This window comes from Cryptotermes secundus, unplaced genomic scaffold (assembly GCF_002891405.2).
Source record: "Cryptotermes secundus unplaced genomic scaffold, Csec_1.0 scaffold226, whole genome shotgun sequence".
Lineage (NCBI taxonomy): Eukaryota > Metazoa > Arthropoda > Insecta > Blattodea > Kalotermitidae > Cryptotermes > Cryptotermes secundus.
The window spans coordinates 117,517-136,569 of NW_019739212.1; positions in this window are offsets into that span (position 1 = coordinate 117,517).

Consider the following 19,053-nt stretch of genomic DNA (forward strand, 5'->3'; position numbering starts at 1 on the left):
ATTTTTTATTTTGTGATTCCGTCTTTTCTTGCCGAAGGCTTAAGCCTGGACACGCCATTGCATCTGGGGGCTGTATGTACGCAGCAACGGAACCAGGGTGAATGCAGCTACCGTCCCCAAGTAGAGAGCAGGTAGAAGAGTGGAGAAGCCGCTAACTGTATACACACATTTTCATGTGCCAAAAAAATTGCAACGAATCTTCTTAATAACCGTTCGCACATTAATAACATTTGGAGAAGAGTGCACAATCATGAAACTCTCTCCGTCCTCCTATTGCGTCATCTCTCTCTTCCTCATTTTCCTGCGCAGAGGCCGAGAAGCAGCCTTAACCCCCCGCCGCGGTCCACTCGCTAAGCTAATGGCACACTGCTGATCTCGTGTTTGTTTTTCCCACACACTTTGAATGCAAGTTACTTCTATCGCAATATATTTCTCACCCTCCGTAGCTGCTGCGTTCCAGGACCACCCCATGTGGGAGCAACAGTGGCACTGCTATCCGTTTGCTATTAAAGAAGTCCGGGTTTCGATTCCTCACGCCATTCTCTCAGCCTTACTGTTCTCAGAGGGAGGCTTCATACTTTATATGTTGGAGGCTTACATTTTGTGTATGCAGTATGCTGCATCTCTTTATGAAACAAAGGCTATTTTCTTTATTGCTAAGTCTCTTGTACTGCGGCCACTTCTGGCGTAATGTACCAGCCCCAGATGATAGGTGAGGTGATTGTGGAACATTTGGTGAAATGAAGATTGGCAGGGGAAACCGAGGTACTCGGAGAAAACTTACCCCATCGCCACTTTGTCCACCACAAATCCCACTTAACCAGACCCGGGATCGAACCCTGGCCGCCGCGGTGGGAAGCCAGCGACTAACCGCTTGAGCTATGGCGCGGCCTAAAACAAAGGCTAACGAAATAATATTGTAAAAGTCGGCGCTTATCTCCGAGAAGACGCACCAAATAGCCGCTACAAAGCTAAAGTACAAACGCAAAGTTATCCTTGTGATTAAATAGTTGGGCACTGAACACGTAAGGGGGAGTAGATGATTTCGGCATTAGTTGGAGGTGAGTGGTCAGATTCACACCCCGACCGCTTTACCCCCAGGAAAGAGCCCCCTGCACCCACTGGATACGAGGCTGGGTGGACCCCAGAACCGGTCTGGACGACGTGGAGAGAAGAAAAGCCTAGCTCCTGCCGAAACTACCATTTGCTATACAGACTGCGCTATCCCGGCTCCTAGCGTTACAACAATAATTCGGTTAATGATGTAAAGGGAACAAGCACTCTTTGTTTACAGAACCAAATGAAGCCCACATATAAACCCTGTGGTTGAAATGACGCTAAGAGCTATATATAGTTACAGATGTGCTATCCCTAACAAAGACGCATATTTTAACGAAGAAATTTAGTTTGTGCAAAACATTTTCTGCATACAGGAATTGGGGCGAGGATAAACGTGTCATTGATCCATTGACGATACATTGGACAGAATGTGATAGGAAGCGGCCTTAGCCTGTTTTAAGTTACACCTACTACCCCGTCAATTGCGTTGAGAGACACAGGAAGACTACAGATAGCCGGTTTCAGGTTCGAGATTGGGCCCCTGCATTCGCAGTTGTGAAACAGGGCGATATACATATATGGCTGTTATACATTGCGCTAACAACAGCATGAACACAGTGATTAGTAAATATCTGTATCTAGAAAGAAATGGAATAAGAAATGTACTGGGGAAACTTCACAGTGAACAGCTTCCCAGTTCATATTCTTCGCCCAATGCTATTAGAGTGGTTACGAAGAATGCGACGGGTGGGGCATGCAGACATCACACACAGAAGCAATGGCTCACTTCTCAGTACTGAGAGTTCTATCTTCTGGGATGTTACACCGTATAGTCTGATACGTGCTGTTTCCTTCGCAATAGTGGCAATATATTTCTGGAAAATGTCTGTAAACTTCTACCAGGCTGCACAACGCGATATCTTTGTGACGTCACCTCCCTGAGGGCTCAAACCTCACGACTGTTACGTTACTCAGTTCGCAAGAGGCTGCATTGTGCCTAACGAGATGTGAAGAACATGCGTGAAGAGTATGTAAAAGGTTGAACGGCCTACTTGAAGGTACTATCCGGGAATCTGCTTAGATATACTCAGGAAAGCATGAAGTCTACGTCGCACATAGCCATGAATCCGGCCAAGATTTGAACCGAGTACCTCTAGAACATAAATTTCAAGCTTTACTACTTCGTCAGTCTGCTAAGTTACAATATAACATTATATTTTCTTATGAATTAAGACGTTCCTCTATAAATTGTTCCTACTGTTTGAATTAGGTTACTTGTAAACAAGAAGGCACTATATTATCAAAAATGTCCTGTAGGTCAGTGTTGCAGGTAGGAGATGTTACAGGAAGACACAGCTAATCCCACATCTAACAGCGTTATCTGCTCATTGCTATGGTAAGCCGTCATTAAACAAGCCAACTGCCGCCGAACTCCATCATGAATGAGCATTTGGAACGAGAAGGTTGCTAATAAATCAAACTTGTCAATCTGGGTGGGGGGATCTTATGTAGGTGTGGTGTATCCCCCCCTTCCATCCATATCCCTTATTATAACGTTACAGTGTCCGACTGTGAGAGTGTCGAAACGGCTACATTTGAAGGGGCGGAGTGCTAGTGACCCGCGAGACACAACTGCTGCCACCGAGTTCTTTCCGACTGTCTTAAATAATTTAATTATTATTTTATTGAATTAAATATTGGACATTTATCACAATTATTTTTATTTTACAGGTTTATAAATATATTGTAACGTGCTATGTCTCTGAAGACGCCGTTAATATTGTTAACTGGTTTACTTAAAAACCTACAAATCGTAACTACAATTAATTATGACACTGTTAAGGGTTTACACACTTTACAAACACTACTCAAAAATCACTTCACACTATCTTCAGTACAATACACGTTCCATTCTTCTTCCCGCGACTGCTTCTATGTTTCAACTGACGTCTTCTTCACGTTCGAAATTCACTTGTTACAACTGAACCCGGCGATTGATAGACTTCAACTCTCTTCGGCGGCTGCTACATTTTAACTCTCTCCTTACGTATTCCAGTCTCCCTTATAAACCCTCAGTCGGACAACGGAAAACCCACATCGCTTCACTGTTGCGTAAACGCCGTGTTTACAGGCGTTGCTGGGCAAAGTTGCCGAGAGTTGTTTATTGCTGCTTAGCAACCAGCGCGTTTCGGCTCGGCTCACTTCGGCACTACCGGGCACGGTGCGGAGAAACACCGCTTTCCTTACTGTTGCGTAACCTCGTTTCCACTGTTGCGTAACTTGGCAACCGACCCTTTATCAAGGGTCTGTCTTCGTGGTAACTCGTTCCACCTCCCGTTGCCCAGCAACGGTTATATATATATATATTCGGCCATTAATTAAGCCATAATTGTGAGTTTTATAACGTCGTATCGCTTTATTCTGCGCTAGAGATGTCAAGGCGTCAGTTTGTCGCCTTCTTGACGACTTTGTACAGCCATAAGCTTTGGAACTCCGAAGTTCGAAGGCGACACTCCACAAGCTGAATGTGTTGCACGTGTTGAAAAGTGCCAGCCAACCAAATATGTACTAAGGCAATTATGACGTAGATGCCCAGTTGCAAGAATTCCGTATTTTCGAGAAAAAAAAGAAAAGAGCGCGTTTTGTTAGTAGCTTTGGCTCCCGAAATGCTAGCTCTCAAAGCTGACGATCGCTTAGCGTTAACACTTGGACGAGAGCAGACATGTACTGAGTGGTCACTGTATTTCTATACTGACGTTTAAAATTGATCTAAAGGATCATAAATCATTATGGAAAGTGACGTTCATAATTTGATACTACATTCAAGTGAAATGTACAAGTATAAGCAAGACTTATTTAATTGCAAGATTTGGAACTATGAAGTTACCAACAGAACAATGAAATGTGTTATGCGTCTTTACATATTTCATCGTAAATGTTTCGTGGCATCTTCCAGTGGAGAACAAATCAATCTCGGTGCCACGGATCCTGAAAGTTTTGGCCGGAACACCTGTGAGGTTCTAGTGCAATCGGCTCCCTAATCTGTCCAATAACATTTCGTTTACCTGTCCTGAATTGCATTTAAGAAAGTGCACCTCTCCTTGGCTCCCATTCCTAGAATTAATTTAATTTAATACCAATCCTAATAATTTTGAAGGGAGAAAGGTTCGGCTATACTGTCTGACGAGTATCTTTAACCCTCTGTGTACATTTTCATGACAGCCATAATTCGAAAACAATGATGAAACACGTTACTGTATCGCCTGTAAACATCTAAGCTAATTAACTATATTGCATAAAACTGAGTAACATCACAGCACCTAGGTTCAACGGATTACTCGATATATTGTGACATGACGCCTGAAAGCCGGAGTAGTCCATTGCCAGACAACGGTTCGCTAGCACGAGTTTCCGCTGCAAAAGATACGCTGGTGAAGGTCAAAGACACGGATTGACACACGTTTCCATGGCAACGAATATTAAGAAAGACACATTACCGTGACAACGGGAGAATGATAACTAACTGTTTGAGGTGGTGCCCTATATTCGGGTCGCCTGGAAGCTATAAAAGAGTCGTAATACATTCCTACGAAAATTCAGAAGGAGTTCAAAGTGTCTTAGTTTGGCATTCGTCACAGTTGAAGAGAAGACACTCGTAGTCCGGTAAGGAATGGAGCGAACCGTAGGCAGGCATTGTGAGCTGTTATAATTGGTTGTAATTTTAATCATAGTGCCAATAAATCCAATCATCTAATCCAGCATCCATTATTATTAGTCAAGAACCCCCACCCCATACGTGACCATATATTCGTAAAAATATGTTAACTAAGATTTCCCAACTATATACGTCTAGGATCTCTAATATACATCAAAGCAAAGAAGAATGAAAGAAAGAAGAAAGGAATGGAAAGAAGAAAATAAATATAAATAAAGATTGGAGGAAACAAGAAAGAAGATATAAAAAATAGAAACAAGAAAGGAAAGAGGAAGGAGGAACGAAAGAGAACATACCGACGCTTGAACGTTCTTAATTCAAAGAAATAAATACTTGAACAGCAGCAGTCCCGATAGCATTCACGTGAGTAGTCCCATTGTACAAGGAGCAGCTTTATGATATGACCAAGATACTTGAAGAGCCGCAGTCCCGATAGCATTCACGTCAGTAGTTCCATTGTACAAGGAGCAGCTTTGCGATATGACAAAGATACTTGAACAGCAGCAGTCCCGATAGGATTCACGTCAGTAGTCCCATTGTACAAGGAGCAGCTTTATGATATGACAAAGATACTTGAACAGCCGCAGTCCCGATAGCATTCACGTCAGTAGTTCCATTGTACAAGGAGCAGCTTTGCGATATGACAAAGATACTTGAACAGCAGCAGTCCCGATAGGATTCACGTCAGTAGTCCCATTGTACAAGGAGCAGCTTTATGATATGACAAAGATACTTGAACAGCCGCAGTCCCGATAGCATTCACGTCAGTAGTTCCATTGTACAAGGAGCAGCTTTGCGATATGACAAAGATACTTGAACAGCAGCAGTCCCGATAGGATTCACGTCAGTAGTCCCATTGTACAAGGAGCAGCTTTATGATATGACAAAGATACTTGAACAGCCGCAGTCCCGATAGCATTCACGTCAGTAGTTCCATTGTACAAGGAGCAGCTTTGCGATATGACAAAGATACTTGAACAGCAGCAGTCCCGATAGGATTCACGTCAGTAGTCCCATTGTACAAGGAGCAGCTTTATGATATGACAAAGATACTTGAACAGCCGCAGTCCCGATAGCATTCACGTCAGTAGTTCCATTGTACAAGGAGCAGCTTTGCGATATGACAAAGATACTTGAACAGCAGCAGTCCCGATAGGATTCACGTCAGTAGTCCCATTGTACAAGGAGCAGCTTTATGATATGACAAAGATACTTGAACAGCCGCAGTCCCGATAGCATTCACGTCAGTAGTTCCATTGTACAAGGAGCAGCTTTGCGATATGACAAAGATACTTGAACAGCAGCAGTCCCGATAGGATTCACGTCAGTAGTCCCATTGTACAAGGAGCAGCTTTATGATATGACAAAGATACTTGAACAGCCGCAGTCCCGATAGCATTCACGTCAGTAGTCCCACTGTCCAAGGAGCAGCTTTGTGATACGACAAAGAACATGCAGTCTGCAGGCATACACCTCCATATTATTATCCTCTCAACAAAGCACTGTCGGCGTGCGAACTGCGCTTACCAACACCGTCGCGTGCTCTCGGCCCACAGAACGCGATAGCTCGGGCTTTTTCCCATATTGCTAGCGTGTTATGGGTCTCATATCTCCGTGTGACCGAAGGAAGTCAGTTTATTAGTCGAAGTATAAAAATCACGAAGAACACGGAAACTCTGTCAGAATGTTACAAGAAGTTAAAGCAGTGAAATAGAAACCAATATATAGATGCCTTGTCACCAGAAAGCAGCACAAAATCATAAATCATTCGAGAATGTAGCATAGTTCGTATATCTGGAGATGACAGTAAAAAATACAAAATTTCGTTCATAAAGAAATTTCGGCAATGCTTGCTACTTTCAGTTCAGAATCTTTTGCCTTCTCACCCACTTATATAAAAATACAGAGAACCTAAATTTTACTCCGTGTTTTATATGGGTTTGAAACTTGGTTACGGGAAAACCTTAGATTGAGGGCCTGTTTCAAACAAAGCCGAAATGAGAACATTTGAACCTACGAGAGAGGAAGTGACGGGAGATTGGAGAAAATTGAGAAACAAGAAGCTTCATAATTTGCATTCCTCTCTTTATGTAACTAAGGTTATTACATTAATATGACAGGATAGCTCAGAAGGTACAGTGACTGGCTACGGGCTGGACGGCCAAGAGGTCGAAGTTCGAGTCCCGGTGGGGGCAGAATTTTTCTCTTCTCCATGTCGTCCAGACCGGCTCTGGGGTCTACCCAACCTCCTATCCATTAAGTACCGGAGTCTCTTTTCCCGAGGGTAAAGCGGCCGAGGCGTGAAGCTGACCATTCACCTCCAACTAGTGCCGAGGTCAAGAATACGTGGATCTATACGTCCACCCCACCACGCTTTATTACATTATGAAGGATGAATGGAGCATGCGTATGAAAAGATAAGAAATTCGTATGAATTCTGCTCCGGAAATAGTAAGGGATAAGAATAATAATAAACTGAATCTTAATTAACAATAACACGAACGGTTTTTTGAGCTACACTCATGCCACTTTTGCACAAAAAGTACCATCTGCTTGGCTTCTGATAGGGATCATCCAACCTCAGACGGAACCCTGTTCCATTGTGGTAGCAATGTAAGTGTCCTGTCGCTTCACCCCGGCCAGATGCGCCCTCTCCATCCCACAGGACAACCATCTGTTGTGTCCCATGTGAACAATATGGGCCCATGCAGTGTGGGAACCACAGTAATTGTGATGTTTATCTACTTCATTAGAATAACCAATCTCATTTCCAACGAAAAATAAATTCACTTATATCTGTATAAACACTTAACGATTCTGCGAGTGGATTTTCGGCGAAACAGTTATCTGTGCCCACAGTGAAATGTAGACCTACAAATGCTGCTATCTGGTAGCCGATATACGTGCAGAACCTCTTATGGTTTGGCTACATAGACTGATTTTATACTTCTGCTGCACGCCTTAAGTGAGTGTGAGAGGCATTTAGATCACTTTAATAATAATAATAATAATAATGTCTATGCGAAATGGCGACATCGTTCTATTATCAAAGGCTTAGAATACTTCAGTTTAGTGCAACAAAAGCTTAAAAAGTAACAAAAAAACGCTAAAGATATTCCTGTAACAAGCTGTGAAGGGCAATAGAGTTGTGAGTCGTCGAGGCTCCCATATTTTCTAGACAATCGGCTCACCGATGGAGGTGAGCTTATCAGCCTTAAGCGCCGGCCGCCCTTAACCCCCAGGAAGAGTCCTGGTACTCATTTCTGTTAGGGGCTGAGTCGACTCCAAGGCCATAGTGCGACTGGAAGGATTAGATTAATTGAAAGAATCCATCTCATCAGGATTCGAACCCGCGACCTTCCGGCTTGTAGCATAGTGCCTGTACCAACTATGCTACCGCGTGCACCCTTACCAACAAGAAAGCCTAACTACCTGTATAATAAACTATTACAAAGAAGCAGGAATTTCGCAATTATTTTGCCTTCATGGCTGAAAATTTTGTGGACGTAAATTTTAAGAAAATAATCTGAAGATGCACTGAATTTTGGTGTAGTTTCCAAGTATATTTTTCTTTGATTTTAAAAGTAAAGCTCGCCTACTTCGTCAAGTTCATAAGATTAAGTTGGTTCTTACCAATGGGTCTACAGTAGAGCCCTCTCTATTTATACAAAGACACGGAAACGTCGTATTTCTTTTTGTTAGCTAAGCCAGCCACTCTCAACTCAAAACATCTCTGATCCTCTACCGGTAAAGGGCACTGAATCTTCCGAGGATCGGTACCTGACAGTGCAATGCACAATGAGCCAACAGACAACAAATACTATGATGCCTCTTCTCTTGAACTCTTGAATTTACTGTATAAAACTCGAAGTTTAGTCTGGCATTCAGAGCGGAGATACTTCAAAATCATAAGGCAGCGAGCATTCGTAATTAGAAAGTGTATCAGAGACCAACTGAAGTTCTCAGAAATAGTATTATAACGCTAACTGGAATTTAGAAGCCGGCATTAAAGCAGAAGCGGACCACAAGTTGATAAACAATGGGTTAGGATAGATTAACCGGGTGCCGTAACCTGTATCGAAGACAATTCCCAGAATTTTCCTGGTGAGGTTGAGAAAAAGCACAAAAATTCCTTACTACGGCAGACGATAATCCAGTTGAGATTCGAACAGTGTACCTCCCAATTGCAGAACTAAGTCGGTGCCTCTATACCAACCCGGTCGGTAACCTAGGCGACAGTTTTGAGATAAAACTGTGCTCATCCACAGTACGGAAGAAACACTTAACGCCCTGGTGCATCAGCTGGTGAGATTCTTGGTGTTAATTTTATGGAGAGAAAATAAATGGAAACTTATACCATCTCTTCAACTTTTCTTTCTAGTAGAAATTTACCCCTGGTGCCGGGGGTACATGGAAATCTTGTACACTTCTGCTAGCCAAACTTCACACCCCTCTCAGCTCCTCATTTACAAAACTTTAGGCAACCCAATAATGCCGGAAACAAGGAAGTTGAAGCTGCTTATAACTGCTGCTCCTCAAAGTTCTGTATAAATAGTTGTGTGGAGTTTCACCCGCTCATAACCATTTGGTGACGCTCACAACAATATTTAGCCCCACTCCACAAGACACCACAATCGCACCTCAGAACATAAACGACTTACATGTGCATATTTCTCGGAACGACGAAATTTCCTGGCTCAAGGAGAGTAAGAACCCTTTCAATGTTACACACGAGACATAACGCCCCATTCTTGTCTGGATCCGTTTGATGCTGGAACAGAAGCTTGAAAGAAGCGTGTCTCGCCACTCGTATTCGTGGCCTTACAACTACATTGCCATGTGTAGGGTGGTACATGTAATTTTGTTTTAATTCGCTTAGTGGGGGGGGGGGGGTCCACTCGGCACGGCGGCCACTGATTGGCCTACTGTAGCCTGCCCCAGGTGATTATGATGGAAAATTTGGTGGAATGAAGATTGGCAGGAGAAACCGAAGTACTCGGAGAGACCCGCCCCAGTGCCACTTTGTCCACCACAAATCCCACTTGACCATACCCGGGATCGAACCCGGGCCGCCGCGGTGGGAAGCCAGCGACTAACCGCTTGAGCTATGGCGCGAGTTCTAGATCGGATGACTGGACTTATAGGCACTTTGGTTAGAATCTCTCTTAATCACACTGAATGCAGCGCTATCGCTGATTTACACAATTTACAGCTCTCCGTTGCACATGCACTAGGATTCGCCGTCTTCACTAGTCGTCTCCTGGCAACGGATCTCAACACAGAAATTAGCACTTCAAATCATTATGAAGTCTTCTTGTCATTTCTTGTTCAATCACCCTGGAACCTCAGAGCTCAACTAAAACTCTCCTTAGCTGCAAGCGGGCTCGCGTTATATAGCTTCGGCACGGACAACGCAGAAAACGCAGTTATATTTTGCGCAGCGCAGACCGCATAGAAAACACGTCATGTGATAGCTAAGCGCTGTTTGGTTGTGACGTCATTGCGCCTGCGCGGGATTTTGTTTATCGAGCTAAAGCCCAAAAGCGGGTTGCATAACCCTGTTGTTCTATTGTTGTGTGCGTGTATTGCGGGGTGCTTATCGAGCCGTTGCCTGGAAATGGGTTGACATGTCACAATATAAATTGTGCGATATAATAATATTACACTAATAGAACGAGATTCTCTAAATGAAAACCAGCATGGAAAGGATTAATGTTGAAAACTGGCCTTCGTCTGATGCATGCCGGTCACTGCCGCAGAAATAGAATAAATAAACACGAATGAAAAACGCACCCATACCTGGAGCACAAATATTTTCGAAAAGCGTTTCTGCAATTGTACATATTACATTGGCCCGCCTATCCCTTCATTGCGTAAAGCCCAAGGAACTACTCGCTGCAGAGCTGATCAGAATGTAGACGTCACCTGCAATTTGTTATTCTGTTTCGTTAAGTATGCAACATCCAGACAGGCATTTGAAAACAGTTTTAAATTTTAATCATATAATATATATAATCATAATCGCCTAAAGAGTTTCGCGTGTCAGTGTTTCTGATTGAAAGTCATTACAAATTACGGCAATTTTGCAGCTATCAATATCGTGCGCGTCTGTTCGTATGCCGGTCATTTTACTCAATTAATATTAAGACTGGCAAAAATACCAACGAATTTACAGAACACAGATATAAATTCCAAATTAAAAAAAAAAGGTTTTCTAGTAGCATTATTATACTTTAGTAGCATCTTCATTTCATTATAATATCTGATGAAAGTGAACTTAATTATCCAATCTTATGTATAAAATTATGATAGCATCGCTATGTGGGTTACTGTGCTCTATTAATTAGCGTACACTGCAGTGGTCTTCATTTAATTATTAAATTATAAGAAGATAACATCAATAAGTTAGACGGCGCTTCTCACTTGAATCTCCTGCCATGCGTGTGCATTACTTGGTCATTGTTGTTGTTTTATGTTGTTTGTTTAATGTTGTGCCCTAGCTCTTCAAGGTTTTTAATTCAATTATCATAACAAAACTGTTGTTTTTGTGTCTTTTTGTTGTTAATTTCGTTATTTGCAAACAAAAGCCCATTTTGATTTCCTTTTGCTTCATGCTGGTTGCTAGCTTGGCTTACTCTTGAACGCTGACGTTGCAGGCGACAGGTTCTTCCGAAACGTCAACAGATTATATGGCGTTATATCCCAGAAAAGAGAATGCTTCTGTAAAATTATTAACTTATATAGTTCTGCTTAGCCGATCACAGTGGCCGCGCGGTCTGAGTCATGAATTGTCTTCGCTTGCTCGAACGCTGGGATTCGGGGTTTGAATCCCACTCAAGGCATAGATATCTGTGTGCGTTTATTCTGTTTGTGTTGTCCTGCGTGTAGGTAGCGGCCTTGCGACTGGATGATCACTCGTCCAAAGAGTCCTACCGTCTGTGTAAACAAGATTACGGAACTGAAGAAGAGGCCAGGGCCCAACAAAGGGCTGTAGAACCACTAATGAATGAAATGAATGATTAGTTTTCTAAAATATGGCTGAAGCGTTTGAAGGAGGCTGCTCGCCGCAAAACATGCAAAGGACCTCTTGTTACTTCCTTCAGAATGGAACTGTGTGATATGCCACTCTAGCGCTAAGCGCCTCGGGTACCGCACAGGATGTTCTAATTCATTTACTAATGCAAAAGAGACGAGAATTCCTTTCGGCTTCTCAGTTCGTCTCTCAACTTCCGTTGCACAGATGGAGTAAGACTCTGCCTTAATGTTTGTTCAGAATCAAATATTATCTGAAGTTTGCGTTCTGCTTTCAGTTCGCTGTGTGCGAGATTCATATTTATGTAATTCCTTCTTGGTTGAAATATTTAGCAGTAAGCCTGAAATTCGCACTTTTCAAAACTAAAAGAAAGAAAGTCTCGACAGAGATCAGCTTTCTGTCATGTCACTACTCTGTCAGGATAGTCCGAATGTTTTTGTACGGGGCACAACTCCCTTTGTTCTGTAATTCCAGCCCTGTAATGTTCATTCTCTCGTTCCCTCTCCGGTTAAGATAGCAGTGATCACTTTACCTTGAAAGGTGGAAGCAGTACTATAGGCATTCAATTTAGGATCACAAAATGGCAAATGTCTACAGATTTAAGAAATGCAAGATAAGGTAAAGGTAAATTTGACCCTGTGCTTAACTAATTAACGGCTACTCCATGAAGACGTGTAGGGGAGTGGATGTATAGATCCACATTTTCTTGACCTCGGCACTAGCTGGAGGTGAGTGATCAGCTTCATGCCCCGGCCACTTTACCCCCGAGGAAAACGCCCCTGGTACCCACTGGGTAGGAGGTTTGATGGACCCCAGAGCCGGTCTGGACGACGTGGAGAAGTGGAAAGTCTTGACTCCACCGGGACTCGAACTCCGACTCCTCGGTCGTCCAGCCCGTAGCCAGTCATTATACAGACTGAGCTATCCCGGCTCCTTTTTGAACGAGGTAATGAACCCAAAAATTCATAAATCATAAACCTTGCGCATCAAATATATCACTTATCGGATGAGAATGTCTGTTGTTTCCTGTTGTGTGGTTGATTCGTCCAAAGCGATTTCTACTGTGGCTTGAAGTGGCTTGTGGACCACTTTAGCCTGGAGTTGCACAGTTCTCAGAATCCGTAAGATTTGTTGTTTCATTAAGACGCGTCTTTACCGTCCCTGCATGATATGTAGCCGGCAACGTATGGCCCTATCACCACAAACTGTAACGGTAACGAGGCAGGCCATTACTAGAAGAGTCTTCACAACACGCTACAGCGTGGGTTTCTGCGGTCATCGAGAGGGAATCCGCTGTATCACATCAGAGCTAGGTCAAAATGCGCCTGCTCCAAATAGATAATTAGTTAAATTTCTGTAAGCACACAATTTTAACGTTTCTGTTTCAAATGGCACAACGTTTTCTGGAGCAGTCATTTGTTTCCAATCTTCCAGAAGCATGATATATTCAGGACTAAAGAATGTTGTTCAAGTCAAATCTTACATCTCACTTTCTCTCTGTGCTGTCACTTGCCAGTCTTGACAAAGAATTTAAATAGATTCTAAAGGGTTCTGACGATGGTGGATGACACACAGAATTACTGGGTTTTTGGAATTTTTCCACCGTCCGGAATTCTAGGTAATAGAAGACAAGACGTTTCGGAAACTGTATCTGTTTCCGTCTTCAGGTGAGGAAGGAATACACCTACTAATTTGTTGATTGAGATTAGCTCTTTCTAAGGGGCCCAACTGAGTAGGTGTCTTCCTTTCTCACCTGAAGACGGAAACAGATCCAGTTTCCGAAACGTCTTGTCTTCTATTACCTAGAACTCCGGACGATGGAAAAAGTCCAAAAACCCAGTAAAGAATTTAAAGTTTACTGTTTGTCAGAGCTCAGCTACCGAGAAAGTTGGGTTAATTGGTAACGCTTATGACTTGTATTTGGGAGGTGCTCGTTTCATAATTTTACGATCTAATCATTCATTCACCAATGGCTCTACAGCCCTTTGTTCGATCTTGGTCTCTTCGTCAGTTTCGTAATATTTTTACACAGTCGGTAGAACTCCTTGGTCGGGAGATCAGCCCGACGCAAGGCCGCTACCTACACACAGGGAAACACAAACACAGAATAAACGCACACAGATATCTATACCTTGAGTGGAATTCGAGCCCACGATCCCAGCGTTCGAGCGACCGTGCCGTCACTGTGAACGGCCTATGATCTATTAAAACTCCGTGATTTTAGTCCGCAAGCGAACTATACCGACCGAGCGACCGCCGCTTGTCGGCGAAGTTTAGTGCCAACTTTTGCAGATAGAGAGTGTCGCGTGGTAAGCGCAGCGAATCCCCACGGCCGTTAATTAAGGTTTTCTAGACCGGAGCCGCTATTTCCTTGCAATAGCGCCTCAATTATCATCACGAGGCTGAGTGCACCCCGTTCCAGACCCAATATTTCTCAGAAAATCTGGTAGCGCCGGGAATCGAACCCGGACCTCTGGATCTGTATCCAGCAACGCTGACCACTAGACCACAGAGGCAGTCCTATGATATATTACCACATCAAATTTCGGGATCCCACAGTAAGCTGCCGGTGTAGTCTCAAAATTGGGATTCCGCACTGAATTTCACAAAGAAATCTTCTTGTTCAAAAGTTACCAGAGGAACAGACACACAAACGAACAAGTTCGTGTCACAATCTTCCCTTTCCTTATAGGCTGACTTTCTTTCTCGAACTATTTAATGATATTTCGTTCAAATCAAACTTTATGGTTATACCACCATCGTCCAGTCTCCTAAACGTCATCTGTCATAATGGAATGTACGATGTAGTATGCGATGGCTAGGTTACCATTCAGGCAGAAGAGTGTTTATGTTCGCATTCTAACCTTTACCCACCGAAACAGAATTAAAAATTTCATTGGATGAAGCCATATCATTGCTGACCCCATTCGCCGCTGCACTCACAACAATGGAAAACGAAATAAAATAAAATAAACAAGTAAACATGGCTGAAGTGTTGTATGGTAAAGGAATGACATAAAGCTTCAAATTAGAATGTGAATTTTCATTACGTTCCAACATTCATTGTTTGATTTGTTCAACTGTCCGTCTGCCCATTGATCTGCCATTCTGTTTAAAGTGAACTGATTGATTGATCTCTTTATGCGCGGTCATTGAAAGGGGAAAAAAACTATCGAATTTGTACTAAACATGCAAAGCATAATAGTCCTACTGCCAAAAAACATGACGTACCATATTTCAACATTTCAAATAGCATGACCACGGACGGACAGACAACCAGACATAATGATGGCATGTTCTCTGACTGCAGCCCTGTATTAGTGGGGGTGCGAAATTATTTATGTCTACTAGAATCACTGCTTCATTACAAAACGCACCCAGCACCAGAAAGTTTGATTTATGTCATAATGATTTACAAATGCATTTAGCAGATTAAGTGGTGCACCACGCATAAAACAGACTGGCGCAATTGTGCGAGGTTGTTTTGTCATTGCAGAATGTCAAGTTAATGATTCAGTGTACAAGTTCCTCTGTCGCCTGATTGTTTACATTCAAGCGAACAATTTATGATCAGCGGAAATCTAGGCAATACATGATGCGGTCTGTAATAAAACAAGTGGCTAATCAATTTGCTGATTGGAACTATCTGTACATCACACTAAATCATCTTTCAAATTTATAGTTGTGTGCTAGTTTATATTTCAGGTAATTTAAAATATAGTAGAACATGTACGTGCGTCAAGGGGAAACAGATAACAAGGCAGCGCGGCCCGACCAACTGGACACGAACCCAAAGAGTCCTATGCGCCAAACAACGAACCCATGACGCGGCATACACTCATCTTCCTTTAAAGAGAGGAAGTAGAAAGGACACGAACAAAATTGGTTCTAGATTTTAACAAGAAGTTTTTAAATTATACTTTGTAAATAGACTAATTATAAAATTATAAAAAGATAAACCAGTTCCGTCCAGTGCGACTGGTGAAGATTTTTGTTATTTCAGTTCTTCATGTCCTTACATATTTCGGTCCTTAGAGACCATCATCAGAGGGACATCAATACAGTTTGGAAACCACTATTATAATAGATGTTCTGAGCGTATGTAATAGTAGTTTCCAAACCGTATTGATGTCCCTCTGATGATGGTCTCTAAGGGCCGAAACATGTAAGGGCATGAAGAACTGAAATAACAAAAATCTTCACCAGTCGCACTGGACGGAACTGGTTTATCTTGTTATAATATCGTTTGTGTGACGGACCAGAATGAAACAATTCAGAAACAAATCAAAATAATTATAATAATTTATAAATGTTTTAACAAATTCATGCACATCGCAGTAATAGTATTTTATATTTATGACATTGTAATAGTAGTTTCCGAATGTACTGATAATGTCCTTCTGAAGATGGTTGCTCCGACCGAAACATGTAAAGGATGAAAGATTACAAAAACATAACATTTATCAATCACACTGAACGGCGTTAATAATCTTTGATACGGAAAAATATATGTTTGTGATGCGTTCTCTGTAGGAAGTGCAAGGAGGTCATGCCCGTCCGTCTATCTGTCCCGCATGCTACATCCGGAAACTACTAAACGGATATGGATTAAATATGGTACTGAGGAGGAGGGGGAGTCTAAGCAGTTGTTGGGGTAATTTGTTTTTGGTCGTATCTGTACAATACATAACTCTATGTGCCTACACAAACTCGAATTCAGCTTTATTGGTTTTCTTAAGAAAAGACACGTACGAGTATAAAATAATATGTATATGATAGAAATTATTGATCTGATTAATGTTTTAACTATTACTTGAAGTATTTTGTATGGTATGAAATTAACAAAATAAAACTAAAAACGATGTTTGTAGTGTTACAGGCTTAGCAACAACAGATCATCCGGAAATAAGTTACTATTGTGAAGCATTTGACCATTGCTAGGCAACGGCTCGGTAAACATATTCCAGAAGTTAGCACTTAACAACAGAAGACGTCCATTGCTAGGTAATAAACATGCATTCTTGATAACGCATGATATGTGTTTTCCGTGGGGTCCGTGCCGATGAATTATAAGGGACATAGAAAGACGATGTAACAGAGAATGAGCATGTAAGGAGTACAACGGAGTACAACGAGAAGGAGCATGGAGAGTGTCCTAGTGATTTGTGAAATTGGTAATGTGCGGTGGCGCTATAGGTGATTGTGATTAAGAGAGACTGTAAAAGGAGGTGCTAATAAATCCAACCATCCAATCCAGAACCCCGTATTATTAGTCACAGACCCATAAACACGTGACAATATCTGAACCTATGAGGTATGCAAGTAACAAAAAACTCGTTGGAAAAATGTGTTGACGATACTGCACACACCCTTTCGCCCCTGTGGTGTCCGTTGGAGTCTTTAATATTTCTTTCTCCATGTTCCTCTTTTCTTCGTTTCTTGCTTACGTTCTTTCTTTATTACGTTCCTGCCTTTTTCTTTCCTTCTTCTTTCTCCGTTTGTTGTTTTATTCGTGTCTTCTTTTGTTTCCACCTCCCTCCTTCCGCCCTGCTTAATGAAGACTGGAGCCTTCCCGCCACACCCGCCTGTTCTAAGCACACCTGCACATCTCCACTTCAGGAACATACAAAAAAACCGCGCAACAAAGATACTGCTGGGATGTGTTTTGTGTACCGACACTCTGGATAATATATAGAGCTAGGGGAAGCAGTATTTGTTGCAAAGGGGTGATTTCCTCCATCCCGCAACTTCCTCTTCTTCCCCTAAGTCAACCAAACCAAGGGTCATTTATCGCCGATAAATTGACTGGGTAATGCATTTTATCGAATAGACTGGGATCCCGTTTCGTTTTCAAAGCTCATGGCTTGCATAATATTGCAATTTGTTTGGTTGCCTGCTCTCTCCTTAATGTTATAGAGCTACAGCGGGCTACCCTCGGAATGGGGACCACTGGTTCGTTTCAGAAGCAGAGTGTCAACACACTGACACAACAAGCGAGACGAAGTGCTGCTTAATTCGAGGTTTAAGGTAAACAGATTAGCATGCAGTCTACTGGGGCAATATGGCTGCGTAAATTTACTTCTACGGTACAGCCAGATTGTCCAAATTGTTCCCGTCGCTTTAAAAATTATCGGGGAGAACGTATGGGCTTCCTTGTTCGAAGCTGGAAAATCTGAAGTCACAAGACTGCCCGGGAGCCCGAGGTCTAGATGGAGTTAGAAAAAAGTTAAAGTCCCTGTGCTTAACTGGTTAAACGTTGCGCCATGAGGATCTATGGTCAAGTGGTATAGATCCACATATTCTAGACTTCGGCACTTGTTGAAGGTGAGTCGTGAGTTTCACGCCCCAGCCTCTTTACCCCGGGAAAAGAGCCACTGGTACCCACTGGATAGGAGGCTGGACGGGCCCTAGAACAGGTCTCGACGATTTGGAGAGGGGTAAAAACTTTCCCATACCGAGACTTGAACTCCGACCCCTCGGCCGTTCAGCCCGTAGAGTGTTGCTATACCTACTGTGCTATTCCTCCCTATATGGGAGGATAATATTAAAGTAGATCTTAAAGCACCAGGTTGCGATTGTATGGAATTAATTCAAGTGGCACAGTATAGGATCCAATTGCGGTCTCATATGAATGTCGTAACAAGGATTCGAGCTCTACAAAGGGGCAGAACTGCTTCACTAGCTGAACAAGACGGATATTAACTTCTCAAAAATTCTACTCCAATCAGTTTTCTCTAAATGATTCGGGTCTGCGCAGACTTTAAGACGAATTTTCAGTTAAGCACATTAAAAGGTTTCAGGCTAATTACGAGTATATAAATTCGTGTACGATCCACCACAACACTACAATTCATATGTGCGAACCACGATGGTTCAGTCAGTAAAGTAACTGGCCACAGGTTGGACGACAGGGGTTCATTCCGTACACGGAATAGACTTTTCTCTTCGCCACTGTATTGCGGCCCTCGCAGCCTCCTGCAGCGAAAAATAACTTGAGAATTTAGATCAGAAATTCCATATCCTCGCAGACAAATATTCTATGTACGTCTGGAGAGCCTGTCTATTCAGAAGTAGGCTTATAGGTTTGGCGACACAAAGCGAAAATGTGCTAATAAAGTGCAAGGAAGTTGTTGAAAATAAATTCCAGACTTCATATACACCTATGGAAAGCCATTCTTGATGAGAAGTTATGGAATGTGTTGCTGGACACCGGAGACTGATAATACCTAAACACATCCCTCGGTAT